This window comes from Oryctolagus cuniculus, chromosome 3 (assembly GCF_964237555.1).
Source record: "Oryctolagus cuniculus chromosome 3, mOryCun1.1, whole genome shotgun sequence".
Lineage (NCBI taxonomy): Eukaryota > Metazoa > Chordata > Mammalia > Lagomorpha > Leporidae > Oryctolagus > Oryctolagus cuniculus.
Window position 1 is genome coordinate 31,074,704 of NC_091434.1, and position 13,853 is coordinate 31,088,556.

At 38.1% G+C, this 13,853-nt stretch overlaps 1 long non-coding RNA gene across 1 annotated transcript; it reads right to left on the reverse strand.

Moving 5' to 3' along the window:
• Nucleotides 1–3,029: 3,029 nt before the first annotated feature.
• LOC127491708 (uncharacterized) lies at nt 3,030–7,112 on the reverse strand. The gene is made up of 3 exons (XR_007920592.2): nt 6,805–7,112; nt 3,876–3,991; nt 3,030–3,559 (listed from the first exon to the last, which is right to left on the reverse strand). It is a non-coding gene; the product is annotated as an uncharacterized lncRNA (long non-coding RNA).
• Between the last annotated feature and the right edge of the window lie 6,741 nt (nt 7,113–13,853).

A 13,853-nucleotide genomic window follows, 5' to 3' on the forward strand; every position in this document is an offset into this window, starting at 1 on the left:
AAATACATCTCGAAAAAAGAAGAGCAATGGAAATACATGAAATTAATAAGGACTAGCTATAAAACAATTGAGGATGATATGATTTAAGTGAGCAATTCATGCCTCCTCACTTTAAGAAATCCTAATTGAAAATGTTAACTATACAATTTTCTTTTCTAAATATGAGTTGCTAGTTTGTTATCTTGAAATTAAAGAATTCATCCTAATTAAGACACCTCAGTCACAGCAAAAGGCTTGTATCCCTGTTACTGTTTACTGAATTCATTAAGCAAGGGAATTTCTCTTGGACCAAATATAAGACTGGACAGAATTTAGAGTGAAACTTGTCAGGAGTGAAGAATCACTCATAAAGAAAACACAAGGATATTCACCTGTCAGAAATTAAACCACGCTTACACTTAAGGTCTTCACCAAGACGTGCTAGGTCTGCAATTCATAGCTGTGAAAAAAACACAACTGAAAGAAGTAGAAATTCTTTGGGCTGCTGTTTTTGCACAGCTAGTGCACTTCACTCTGTGTTCCTCCAGCTTCGCAGCACTTGCTTTTAGGCAATAAATAAAGATGTGTCACTTTGTAGAGTTCTTAGGATCCCCTAAAAAAAGAATCATATCATCTGAAAAGAGGGATAGTTTTACTTCTTCCTTCCCGATTTGTATCCCTTTAATTTCTTTTTTTTTGCCAATTGGCTCTAGCTAAAACTTCAATTACTATATTGAATAGCAGTGGTGAGAGTGGGTATCCCTGTTTGGAACCAGATCTCAGTGGAAATGCTTCCAACATTTCCCCATTCGATAGAATGCTGGCTATGAGTTTTTTTAATAAATTGCTTTGAATGTATTGAGGAATGTTCCTTCCATACCCAATTTGCTTAGAGTTTTCATCATGAAAGGGTGTTATATTTTAACAAATGCTTTCTCTGCTTCTATTGAGATAATCATATGTTTTCTCTTCTGCAGTTTGTTAATATGGTGTATCACATTGATTGATTTGTGAATGTTGAACCATCCCTGCATACCAGGGATAAATCCCACTTGGTCTGGGCAGATGATCTTTCTGATACATTGTTGCATTCTATTGGCCAGAATTTTATTGAGGATTGTTGCATCTACATTCATCAGGAAAATGGGTCTGTAATTCTCTTTCAGTGCTGCATCATTTTCAGGTTTAGGAATTAAGTGATGCTGGCTTAATAGAAAGAATTTGGGAGGATTCCCTCTTTTTTCATTGTTCTGAATAGTTTGAGAAGAATTGGAGTTAGTTCTACTTTAAATGTCTGGTAGAATTCAACAGTGAATCCACCCAGTCCTGAGCTTTTCTCTGTCTAGGAACAACTTACTACTTTATTCCTTTTAGTATCTTTTTGCTCCAATTAATACCATTGGTTGATCTCTTTAATTAACACACAATTATTCTTAGGTGTTTAAATTTAGCTGAAAAGTGAGCCCTGTTAAATATAAGAGTTGGAATAAGAGAGGGAGGAGATGTACAGTTGGGCACATGCTCAATCTGATGTGCCCCTAATGGTAGAGTTACAAAGGTGCCAGGGCATTCCAATTCAATTCCATCAAGGGGGCATGTACCAATGCCATCTCACTAGTCAACGTGATCAGGTTCAGTTCATAATTGATCATAATGATAGGACCAAGAACCAAGGGGTTCACACAAACAAGACTAGTGTCTGCTAATACTAACTGATAGAATCAAAAAGGAGAGAATGATCCAACATGGGAAGCAGAATACACAGCAGACTCATAGAATGGCAGATGTCCTAAATAGCACTCTGGCCTCAGAATCAGCCCTTAAGGCATTCGGGTCTAGCTAAAAAGCTCATGAGAGTATTTCAGGCATGGAAAGCCAAGACACTGTGGCAAAAAAAAATAATGACCTAAATGAAAGATTTGTGTGAGTGAGATCCCAGTGGAAAGAACAGGCCATCAAAGAAGAAGGTACCTTTCTCTGAAGGGAGGAGAGAACTTCCACTTTGACTATGGTCTTGACTAATAAGATCGGAGTTGGCAAACTCAAGAGGCTTCCATAGCCTTGGCAGCTCATGACAAGAGCCTCCGGGTGATTACTGACGTAACAAATAAGAGTGTCAATTGTTAAATCGACAACAGGAGTCACTGTGCACTTACTCCCCATGTAGGATCTCTGTCCTTAATGTGTTGTACTTTGTGAATTAACGGCATAACTAGTACTCAAACAGTACTTTATACTTTGTGTTTCTGTGTGGCTGCAAACTTGAAATCTTTACTTAGTGTATACTAAATTGATCTTCTGTATATAAAGATAATTGAAAATGAATCTTGATGTGAATGGGATGGGAGAGGGCGTGGGAGATGGGATGGTTGCGGGTGGGAGGCAGGTTATGGGGGGAAATCCACTATAATCCAAAAGTTGTAGTTTGGAAATTTATAGTTATTAAATAGAAGTTAAAAACATTATTAAATTGTAATATAAAATTTAAGGTTGCTCTGGAAGCCCAAAGAAAATAATAAATGTCACAATGTACTCTAAAAAAAATAGTGGCTTGGTTACATAAAATATAGTGCATCCAACAAGGGCAAACTGAGTAGGGGTACATAGGAAACAAAAATGTAGGAATTTAATTTGAAGGTAAATCTTAGATCATTGTGTTTTTGTCTCTACTTCCACAGATGTATGCAAGTTTACATAATAAGATGGAAAAATGCAGCTTATTACATTTTCATGAACAAATAGAAACAAAGTTAAGAATTGGAAGTGAAAGAAAATGAAACTACACAACCTAATTTGTGCAGGGGGTAATGCATATTTCTGAGAGGTAAGCTATTTACATCTCTAATACTGTAAACAATTTACCAGCATTCAAAAATACTCATCAAAATTCCAGTTTCCTTGGCTGAGGGAGCATTCCTTCAGTCAGCAGGTTTGACAGCATCTCCCTAAGGGTACAAATGTGATAGGAAGAAAATAATTGCATATTCAGAGTAAACTTTTGCCAATTTTCTACAGCCAGAATCTTGTTAAATAAACTACTTTAATGGAATTTTAGAAATCAGAAGCTAATATACAAAAACAGTTTCACGTTTTGACATGCCTTCTTTATCTTTGCTATATCAGTATTTTGTTGAGAGATGAACTGTTTCTTTAGAGTCCACACATCCGAAGTTTGACTTTTCCACTGAACATGTTAATGAATTGCTCATAGATATCCCTTAACAATCTTGATTCTTTTTTCTCAAGGTTCATAAAGAGTTGCTCTCATTTAAGTATTTGATTAACATGTTCAATCATACAAGTTGCTGGATAATATAAGGACCATATATTTTAGGAGAAGAATCTCTTCCTTTGAGTCTCTTTGGTGGAGGAATAAGATTCTTCTGTTTCCTTTGTTTGAAATGGGAATCTATTCCGAAGATTGGGTGAAGGCTTGCAGATGTGTTATATCAATCAAAAGGAGAGAAGTATTTTGTGTTCCTGATTTGTCAAGTTATCCTTTTGTATTCTCAATTCTGAAAATTTGAACAGTTCTGAGGAAACTCCAATTGTCCTCTGAATTATTGACTTGTGTTTGTAACTGAAAAAAGTAGGGGACACAAAAAACATTTTGTAGTGAATAAAGAAATAAGAGTGGCATATGAAACTGACATTGAGTTTTCTTAAAAGTAGAAATTGATTGCAACAGTATGTTACTAAAACTTTTAATGATGACCAAATTGCATGACTGCTTTTTAATATGTACCTCATCAGATTTGTCACTTGATGATCATTTTCACATCAATTTATTGTCATTGGATCACCAGGATTCTCTCTTATTTGTAAACTATATTTGTCCCCATTACTCTCCCCATATTCTCCTGGATGTCTTAGACATGTTTATGGCTAGCCATTACCTCCATGGAAAAGATTCCCAAACGTATTGCTCCAATTGCACTTTCCTGGGGAATCTGAAGAGTGTCTCTGCTGAAAATGAGTCTTTTCCTTTTAATCTTGTGGAGGACTCATCCAACTGTTTGATCAGGAAAACAAAAATTAGTTGAAAACACAGCACAAGATAATAATTTCCCTCATTCTCTTGTTTATCAGTGAAAGTTAATAAGATTAATGGAAAGAAGAAGACTCTGCTAACTCCATTTTCATTTATACTGGGTGACAAATATGATCCAAGTACTCAAAAAAACTATGCAGATGATTGAAGAGATGAAGTACTTCATATAAGCTATGTGAAACAAAACTAGTGGAGTGAACTCAGTGGGAATGGGGATCAGAGAAGACTAGCAGAAATGAACTTTCTGCTGGTAACAGTCTACTTGTGAAGTGACACATCTTCTTTTTTTAACTTCTATTTAGTAACTATAAATTTCCAAACTACAACTTTTGGATTATAGTGGATTTCCCCCCATAACCTGCCTCCCACCCGCAACCATCCCATCTCCCACGCCCTCTCCCATCCCATTCACATCAAGATTCATTTTCAATTATCTTTATATACAGAAGATCAATTTAGTATACACTAAGTAAAGATTTCAAGTTTGCAGCCACACAGAAACACAAAGTATAAAGTACTGTTTGAGTACTAGTTATGCCGTTAATTCACAAAGTACAACACATTAAGGACAGAGATCCTACATGGGGAGTAAGTGCACAGTGACTCCTGTTGTCGATTTAACAATTGACACTCTTATTTGTTACGTCAGTAATCACCCGGAGGCTCTTGTCATGAGCTGCCAAGGCTATGGAAGCCTCTTGAGTTTGCCAACTCCGATCTTATTAGTCAAGACCATAGTCAAAGTGGAAGTTCTCTCCTCCCTTCAGAGAAAGGTACCTTCTTCTTTGATGGCCTGTTCTTTCCACTGGGATCTCACTCACACAAATCTTTCATTTAGGTCATTATTTTTTTTTTGCCACAGTGTCTTGGCTTTCCATGCCTGAAATATTCTCATGAGCTTTTTAGCTAGACCCGAATGCCTTAAGGGCTGATTCTGAGGCCAGAGTGCTATTTAGGACATCTGCCATTCTATGAGTCTGCTGTGTATTCTGCTTCCCATGTTGGATCATTCTCTCCTTTTTGATTCTATCAGTTAGTATTAGCAGACACTAGTCTTGTTTGTGTGAACCCCTTGGTTCTTGGTCCTATCATTATGATCAATTATGAACTGAACCTGATCACGTTGACTAGTGAGATGGCATTGGTACATGCCCCCTTGATGGAATTGAATTGGAATGTCCTGGCACCTTTGTAACTCTACCATTAGGGGCACATCAGATTGAGCATGTGCCCAACTGTACATCTCCTCCCTCTCTTATTCCAACTCTTATATTTAACAGGGCTCACTTTTCAGCTAAATTTAAACACCTAAGAATAATTGTGTGTTAATTAAAGAGATCAACCAATGGTATTAATTGGAGCAAAAAGATACTAAAAGGAATAAAGTAGTAAGTTGTTCCTCAACAGTCAGGACAAGAGTTGATCCAAATGGCCAACAGACACATGAAAAAATGTTCAGGATCACTAGCAATCAGGGAAATGCAAATCAAAACCACAATCAGGTTTTACCTCACCCTGGTAAGAATGGATCACATTCAGAAATCTACCAACAATAGATGCTGGAGAGGATGTGGGGAAAAAGGGACACTAACCCACTGTTGGTGGGAACGCAAACTGTAAAGCCACTATGGAAGTCAGTCTGGAGATTCCTCAGAAACCTTCCATACTTCCCAGCCTTTCCACTCCTTGGAATTTACCCAAAGGAAATTAAATTGGCAAATAAAAGCTCTGTCTGCACCTTAATGTTTATTGCAGCTCAATTCACAATAGCTAAGACATGGAATCAACCTAAATGTCCATCAACAAAAGACTGGATGAAAAAATTATGGGGCATGTACTCTATAGAATACTATACAGCAGTAAAAAAAAAAACAATGAAATTCGGTCATTTGCAATAAAATGCAGGAATCTAGAAAACATCATGCTGAGTGAAATAAGACAATCCCAGAGGGAAAAATATCATATGTTCTCCCTGATTGGTGGCAACTAACTGAGCACCTAAAAGGAAACCTGTTGAAGTGAAATGGACACCATGAGAAACCAAGCCACTATTGATGGACTATTGGGTCATTTCTTCCTTGTTTAGAAAGCAGTAAATAGTTGCCAATTAATAGTTTCCTACATATGACTTTCATATGTTTTCTGGAGTATAGATACCTAGTGTTGCGAATTCTTTGTCAAGGGTTCAAAAGTAATTGCACATTTATTAGTAATTGCACTTTTATGTGCTTTTTTGCATATATGACCTCAAAATATTCTCCTCTCTGCACTTACATTACTTATAACTTGGAAAGTGCTCCAATCAATGACTAGACACTATTTCCCCACTTGTTTAATCAAAACTTGCCGTTTCACTTTCTTCAGTTAACAGAATGTGGTGAATGTGGCCATATGCAATTTTTATCCCAGGTCCCAAATGTCCTTGCGCTCTGCGTCTCACACTCTCAGGATCATTGCCTCTGCCGAATGAACATGCTCAATTTCAGTAGTATGAAAGACTACCTAGAGTGGAATCAGTTCAGTTTCCCTTTCTCAGCCAGTGGGCAAATATGAAATAGCCTGGTCAAGATCAGCATAACTGATCCTCAGGTGTGGACAGATGTATGAGAGGTGAGCGAAGATTAGAAGAATTGCTCAGCTGAGCTCAGCCTAAATTGCTAAACCACAGAATTGAAAACTGAATGATTGCCTCTGTAACTATTAGATTTTACATTAACAAAATGTTACTCAGCAATAATTAACTTGTATAGTATATAACTGGCAAATTCTCTTACATTGCTATTTTACCATTTTGTTATTTCACAGCAATAGATGAGAACAATTACTTCCTCTCAGGTACAAAATATATTGTCAAACTTTTGGATTTTTCCAACCTAAACAAGTAAAAAAACAGTATATCAATGTTGTTTCATTTTTCACCTCTTTTACAGTAAGTGGGGTTCAATGTAATTTCAGATGATTATGCATCCTCCATTTGTGACTTCATCAGAAACTTGGCCTTCCTGATTATGTTAGTGTGCTTTTTAGAGCACTCAGCACATCTATCAAGGGAGTAATAACAACTTTAATTCTTAATTGAAGGTAAGCTTCTCAAAGTGTTGACCTATTTATTAAGTTCCTTGTATCCTCATCTTTCTCCCAAAAATTGCTTTGTTAGAACTAATGGACATTATTGGTTTCATGAAAAATCCAATGCTCTATGAATATAAGATTGAAATAGCCTATTTACTGAAAACTTCAAAAGAGATAGATTGAAATGGTTGATTCCCCATAAGCAGTGCTCTGACCTGTGGCTTTATACAGGAACAAATCAGAAACCTGCAAATGTACATTTAATAATATATTAGTAATACATTAAATGCAAAAATCTCAAAGTGTGCATTTAATAGATCATCCTAAGGTAGTTAGAAATGCATCTTGGTGCTCGTTAGTGCTCAGAATAAATCAAAATGTGAATAATAAACATTTTGAAAACCTTAAGTTCCTCCCTTATAAATTAACTCACCAAGTTATCCAGGAAAGATACTAATATAGCAATAATGTATGCAAGGAAGTACTCATACAATGTGTTAGTTCATGATCTTGTTTACTAAAGGATAATGGCCACAAAAAGTAGGAACCATGAGCAAACACATGAATTGGAAATCCAGACCATCTGCTACATAAAAGTTAAGTGCTGGTACATTCCTGTATCTCTCTACTGTCTTGCATTTTAACTCTTATTCCAGTAGGTGGGAGCCATCTGTTTATCCACCTGTCACCTAAATAGCAGCTGCACTCTGCTATATTCATCTAAAGATCTCAAGCCATTAAATTCTTAATTGAAATATCTGAGTACTTCTGCGTTTTAAAGACATTGTTACACATGTGACATTTACACAATACCAAGGCAATATGTAGTGTAAGGAAGACTCTAATTCCTTAATAATTGTTATTTCACCCTGAAAATATCCTGATATTGACATCATATATGAGCAAGTGAAGGATTATGTAGGAAGCAAAGTGGACTCTTCAGTATATTTAATATTTTACCTAACTATATTGCCTTTATGAACATAAAGGTGTGGAGCGTCTTCTAAATCACTTTCCCAGGACTCATTTTCTTCTTTTTTTTTAATAATAGATATTATTTTTTGGACAGGTGGAGTTAGACAGTGAGAGAGAGACAGAGAGGAGAAAGGCCTTCCTTCTGTTGGTTCACCCCCAAAATGGCCGCTATGGCCAGCACGCTGCGCCGATACGAAGCCAGGAGCCAGGTGCTTCCTCCTGGTCTCCCATGCGGATGCAGGGCCCAAGCAATTGGGCCATCCTCCACTGCCTTCCCGGGCCACAGCAGAGAGCTGGATTGGAAGAGGAGCTACTGGCACAGAATCTGGCATCCCAACCAGGACTAGAACCCAGAGTGCCGGCACCACAGGCGGAGGATTGGCTTATTGAGCCACGGCACCGGCCAGGACTCATTTTCTTACTCCATATATAAGCAAGGAGAGGATCCTGTAAGTTTCTCTGTCTGAATTTTTGTATGCCTGTCTCCTGTCCCTACATTATTAGACTACCTCTGAGATATTGCAGGTTCAATCCTATACCACCACTACAGAGTGAGTCACACTACTCTGGTGTCCCACGGCATATAAATTTGTGGTTACACTCTACTGAAATCAATTAAGCATGCACTATAACTATCTCTGAAAAAAGTATAAAATATCTTAATTTTAAAAATAATTTATTGCTACAGGATGCTAATGATGGTCTGAGAATTCCATACGTCATAGTCTTTTCACCACTGGGGGTCATGCCTCCATGTTGATGAGTTCTGTCAGGATAGTTGCTAAAGACTGCCAAATGTTGGGGCAGCTATGACAATTTTGTAAACTAAAAAAAAATTAAGTTAAGCACATTGACTGATTCTCTTATATGAAGGATTTCTCTTGTATATGTGATGCCATTTGATAGCATTTTACCTAAAGTAGAACATCTTACAAAATTTGTAGTTTTTCCTCTTAAACCCTAACACTGCTTTATCAACTAAGGTTATGTAATATTTCATATTTTTGTTGTCATTTCAACAATATTCAGAGCCTATTAACTAGGAGTAGATTCTACAACAAGAAACCACTTTCTTTGTACATCTATAAAAAGCAACTTCTCATATGTTAACAATTTACTGTGAGATTCCAGCAATTCAGTCACATCTTCAGGTTCCACTTCTTATGATAGCTTTTCTATTTCTACTATTTCTGCAGCTAGTTCCTTTATTGAAGTCTTGAACCCATCAAAGTCATCCATGAGGATTGGAATCAACTTATTCCAAACTCTAGCTAACATTTTGATCTCATTCCATGAGTCATGAATGTTTCCAATGGTATCTACAATGGTAAATTCTTTCCATACAGTCTTTTTTTTTTTTTTGACAGGCAGAGTGGACAGTGAGAGAGAGAGACAGAGAGACAGAGAGAAAGGTCCTCCTTTGCCGTTGGTTCACCCTCCAACGGCCGCCATGGCCGGTGTGCTGCAGCCAGCGCACTGTGCTGATCCGATGGCAGGAGCCAGGTGCTTCTCCTGGTCTCCCATGGGGTGCAGGGCCCAAGCACTTGGGCCATCCTCCACTGCACTCCCTGGCCACAGCAGAGAGCTGGCCTGGAAGAGGGGCAACCAGGACAGAATCTGGCGCCCCAACCGGGACTAGAACCCGGTGTGCCGGCGCCGCAAAGCGGAGGATTAGCCTACTGAGCCGCGGCGCCGGCCTCCATACAGTCTTCATTTCACCTTACCAAGATCAGAGGGAATCACTATGACAGCTATTGCCTTATGAAACTTATTTCCAAAATAATAAAACTTGAAGATGGTGGTGTGATACAACAGGTTAAGGCACTGCCTGTGGTGCCAACATCCCATGTCCAGCACCAGCTCGAGCCCCAAGTGCTCTGTTTCTGATCCAGTTCCTTGCTAATATGCCTCAGAAAGCCGCAGAAGTTGGCCCAATTACCTTAGCCCTGGCCGCCAATGTGGGGGACCCTGATGAAATTCTTAGCTACTGATTTGGCCTAGCCCTGGCTGTTACAGGATTTTAGGTTGTGAACTAGAAGTTGGAAGATCTCTTTGTCACTACCTTTCTGTGTGTCACTTTGACTTTAAATAAATAAAATAACTGTTTAGGGTCTGGCATTGTGGTATAGCAAGTAAAGCTGCTGACTATGATGCCAGCATCCCATATGGGTACAGGTTCATGTCCAGGTACTCCTTTCTGACCCAGCTCCCTGCCAATGGCTTGAGAAAAGCAACAGAGGAATTGCCCAAGTATTTGGGCTCTACCACCCAAGTGAGAGATCCAGACAAAGCTCCTGGCTATTGGCTTTGACCTGGTCTAGCACTGACTGCTACAGTCATCTGGGGAGTGAACCAACAGATGGAAAATCCTCCTCTCTCTCTCACTCTCACTCTCACTATCACTCTTGCTCTTGCTCTCTCTCTCTCTCTGTCTGACTTTCCCTCTCTATCTCTGTAACTCTGACTTCAAATAAGTAAATAAGCCTTTAAAAAATAAATAAATATAAATTTCCAAAGTACAGTTTATGAATTGCATTGGCTTCCCCCCCCCATAATTTCCCTACACTCACATCCCTCCCATCTCCCGCTCCCTCTCCCATTCCATTCACATCAAGATTCATTTTCCATTATCTTTATATACAGAAGATCAATTTAGTATATATTAAGTAAAGATTTCATCAGTTTAGACCCGCACAGAAACACAAAGTGTAAAATACTGTTTCAGCACTAGTTATAGCATTACTTTACATTGGACAACACATTAAGGACAGATCCCACATGAGAAGTAAGCACACAGTGACTCCTGTTGTTGACTTAACAATTGGGCACTCTTGTTTATGGTGTCAGTAATCTCCCTAGGTTCTAGTCATGAGTTTCCAAGGCTATGGAAGCCTGTTGAATTCGTCGACTTCAATCTTATTCCGACAGGGTCATAGTCAAAGTGGAAGTTCTCTCCTCCCTTCAGAGAAAGGTATCTTCTTCTTTGATGGCTCCGTTTTTTCCACTGATATCTCACTCGAACACTCGAAGAGATCTTACATTTAGGTGTTTTTTTGTGTGTGTGTGTTGTTGTGGTTTTTTTTGCCAGAGTGTCTTGGCTTTCCATGCCTAAAATACTCTCATGGGCTCTTCAGCCAGATCCGAATGCCTTAAGGGCTGATTCTGAGACCAGAGTGCTATTTAGGACATCTGCCGTTCTATGAGTCTGCTGTGTATCCCACTTCCCATGATGGATCGTTCTCTCTCTTTTTGATTCTACCAGTTAGTATTAGCAGACACTAGTCTTGTTTGTGTGATCCCTTTGACTCCTGGACCTATCAGTGTGATCAATTGTGAACTGAAATTGATCACTTGGACTAGTGAGATGGCATTGGTACATGCCACCTTGATGGGATTGTATTGGAATCCCCTGGCATGTTTCTAACTGCACCATTTGGGGAAAGTCGGCTTGAGCATGTCCCAAATTGTACATCTCCTCCCTCTCTTATTCCCACTCATATTTAACAGGGATCACTTTTCAGTTAAAATTTAAACACCTAAGAATAATTGTGTGTTAATTACAGAGTTCAACCAATAGTGCTAGAACAAAACAAAGAAAAAATACTAAAATGGATGAAGAATTACATTGTACATCAATAGTCAGGACAAGAGCTGATCAAGTCACTGTTTCTTATAGTGTCCATTTCACTTCAACAGGTTTCCCGTTTGGTGCTCAGTTAGTTGTCGCCGATCAGGGAGAACATATGATATTTGTCCCTTTGGGACTGGCTTAATTCACTCAGCATAATGTTTTCAGATTCCTACCTCTTGTTGCAAATGACCGGATTTCATTGCTTTGAAAGCAAAAATTACTCCTTGATCCATGGACTGCATGATGCATGTTAAGTTATTAGGCATGAAAATAACATTAATCTTATTATATACTTCCATCAGAGCTTTTGAGTGACCAGGTACATGGTGAAAAGCAGTAATGTTTTGAAAGAAATTTCTTTATGAATAATAGGTCTAATCAATAGTTTTTAAGCTTTTAATAAAGCATATTTTAAGCAGATGTGCTAATATCCAAGCTTTCATGCCCGCCAACAGAGCCCAGGAAGAAAAGATTTAATATATTTTTTCAAAGATTTAGTATAATTCTTAAGGGCTCCAGGATATTTGAGCATTGGCTTTAACATCAAGTCATAAATTGCATTAGTCCCTAATAAGAGAGTCAGCTTGCTCTTTGAAACTTTGAAGCTAGGAATAGACTCCATCTCTTTAGATATGAAAGTCTTCAATGGATCTCATCTTCCTCTGATAAAAGACTATTTCATCTACATTGGTAATTTGTTGTTTAGTGTACCCTGCTCAATCAATTATTATGGCTAGATCTTGTAGATAACTTCCTGCAGCTTCTGTATTAGCATTTGCTGCTCCAGTTGGCATTTTCACATTATGCAACAGCACAAATGACACCAATAGACTTGCTCAGTGCAGTGTTGCCATCAACTTCCAATTTGCTTTAAAAGAGAGAGAGAGATAACGAGAGAGAGAGAGAGAGAGAGAGAGAGAGAGAGAGAGAGAGAAACCAGTATCTGCAAGGCACAACAAAGTGAATCACAATAAAACAAAATATCCAGATAACTGATTTCAGGTGCTTTGGTATTTTAGAAAATACATGCACGACCACTAATAAATTAGTTCCAAAAGCAATGACATATTATGGTCTCACACATGCTAACCCAGGATGATACAGATTTTGAGCAATATAATGAAGTACAGTCACAAGAGCCCTGTTTGAATTCTTTGTTCCTCCATTCAGGTACACTTGTTAGGTTTACTACCTAAATTCTCATAGTTTTCACTTCTATAAAAGATGAGAAAATTGAGAGGTGCTGTGTCCAAAACAAGCACAGCACTGGTAAAAACTGAGAGTTCAGTAACTGTAGATGAATTGTTCTGTCCTCCCTGAAAATTATTGTCCTATTAACCCATCAATCCACAATGAAACACATTTACTAAGATGAAAGAACTGGAAAATTTAGCTTGGCACACTAGCAGAAAAGGCTTGGGTTTAGAAGACTGACTCTCGTTTGAAGTAGGACAGGTTGCTTACACCTTTGCCTTTTCTCATAAGTAAAATGTGGATATTAAGAGAAATAAATGCACCTGGCAGAGTGTCTAGCACAGCGTAATTACCCAATAAATGTTGAATTACTTTATTATCTTTATTTAAAATTATTTTACCTAAAAATTTTAAGTGACCATGAGGTTAGTCTTACAGGACATTTGAAAACTAAAACCTGAGTAACCTGCTATAACTGGCTTCCTCAGAGCTGCCACCACTGACTGATATAATAAGGGAAAAAAATGGCTTACAGCAGAAATTCTAGGTTCACCAGGCTCTGATGCTACTTCATGACATACTGATAGGATTTCATGCAATGCATTTCTATTTTATATTCATCAGTAAATTATTTCACAGACCAAGAAATGCTCTACAGCATGATAACCACAGGCTTTAGCATCTAGTTATAAAATTTCCCTTATGCTAGCCCTGTTATTTTTTTTCCCAGAAATACAATGAACTAATAAGGGGAAGAAAGGGAAAAAAATATCCCCAGGGATAGGGCAGTGAGCATTGGAATCAAAACATGGTCTGATCTGAGAAACAAAATCCTAGGTTATTTTCTTTTAGTCACAGCCACTATTGCCAGTCAGTACAGTGCAACATGAAACCAGTGCTTGAATTAACTGAAAATCTGCCTTTTGGGGGGATCAGGGAATAAGCATTGAA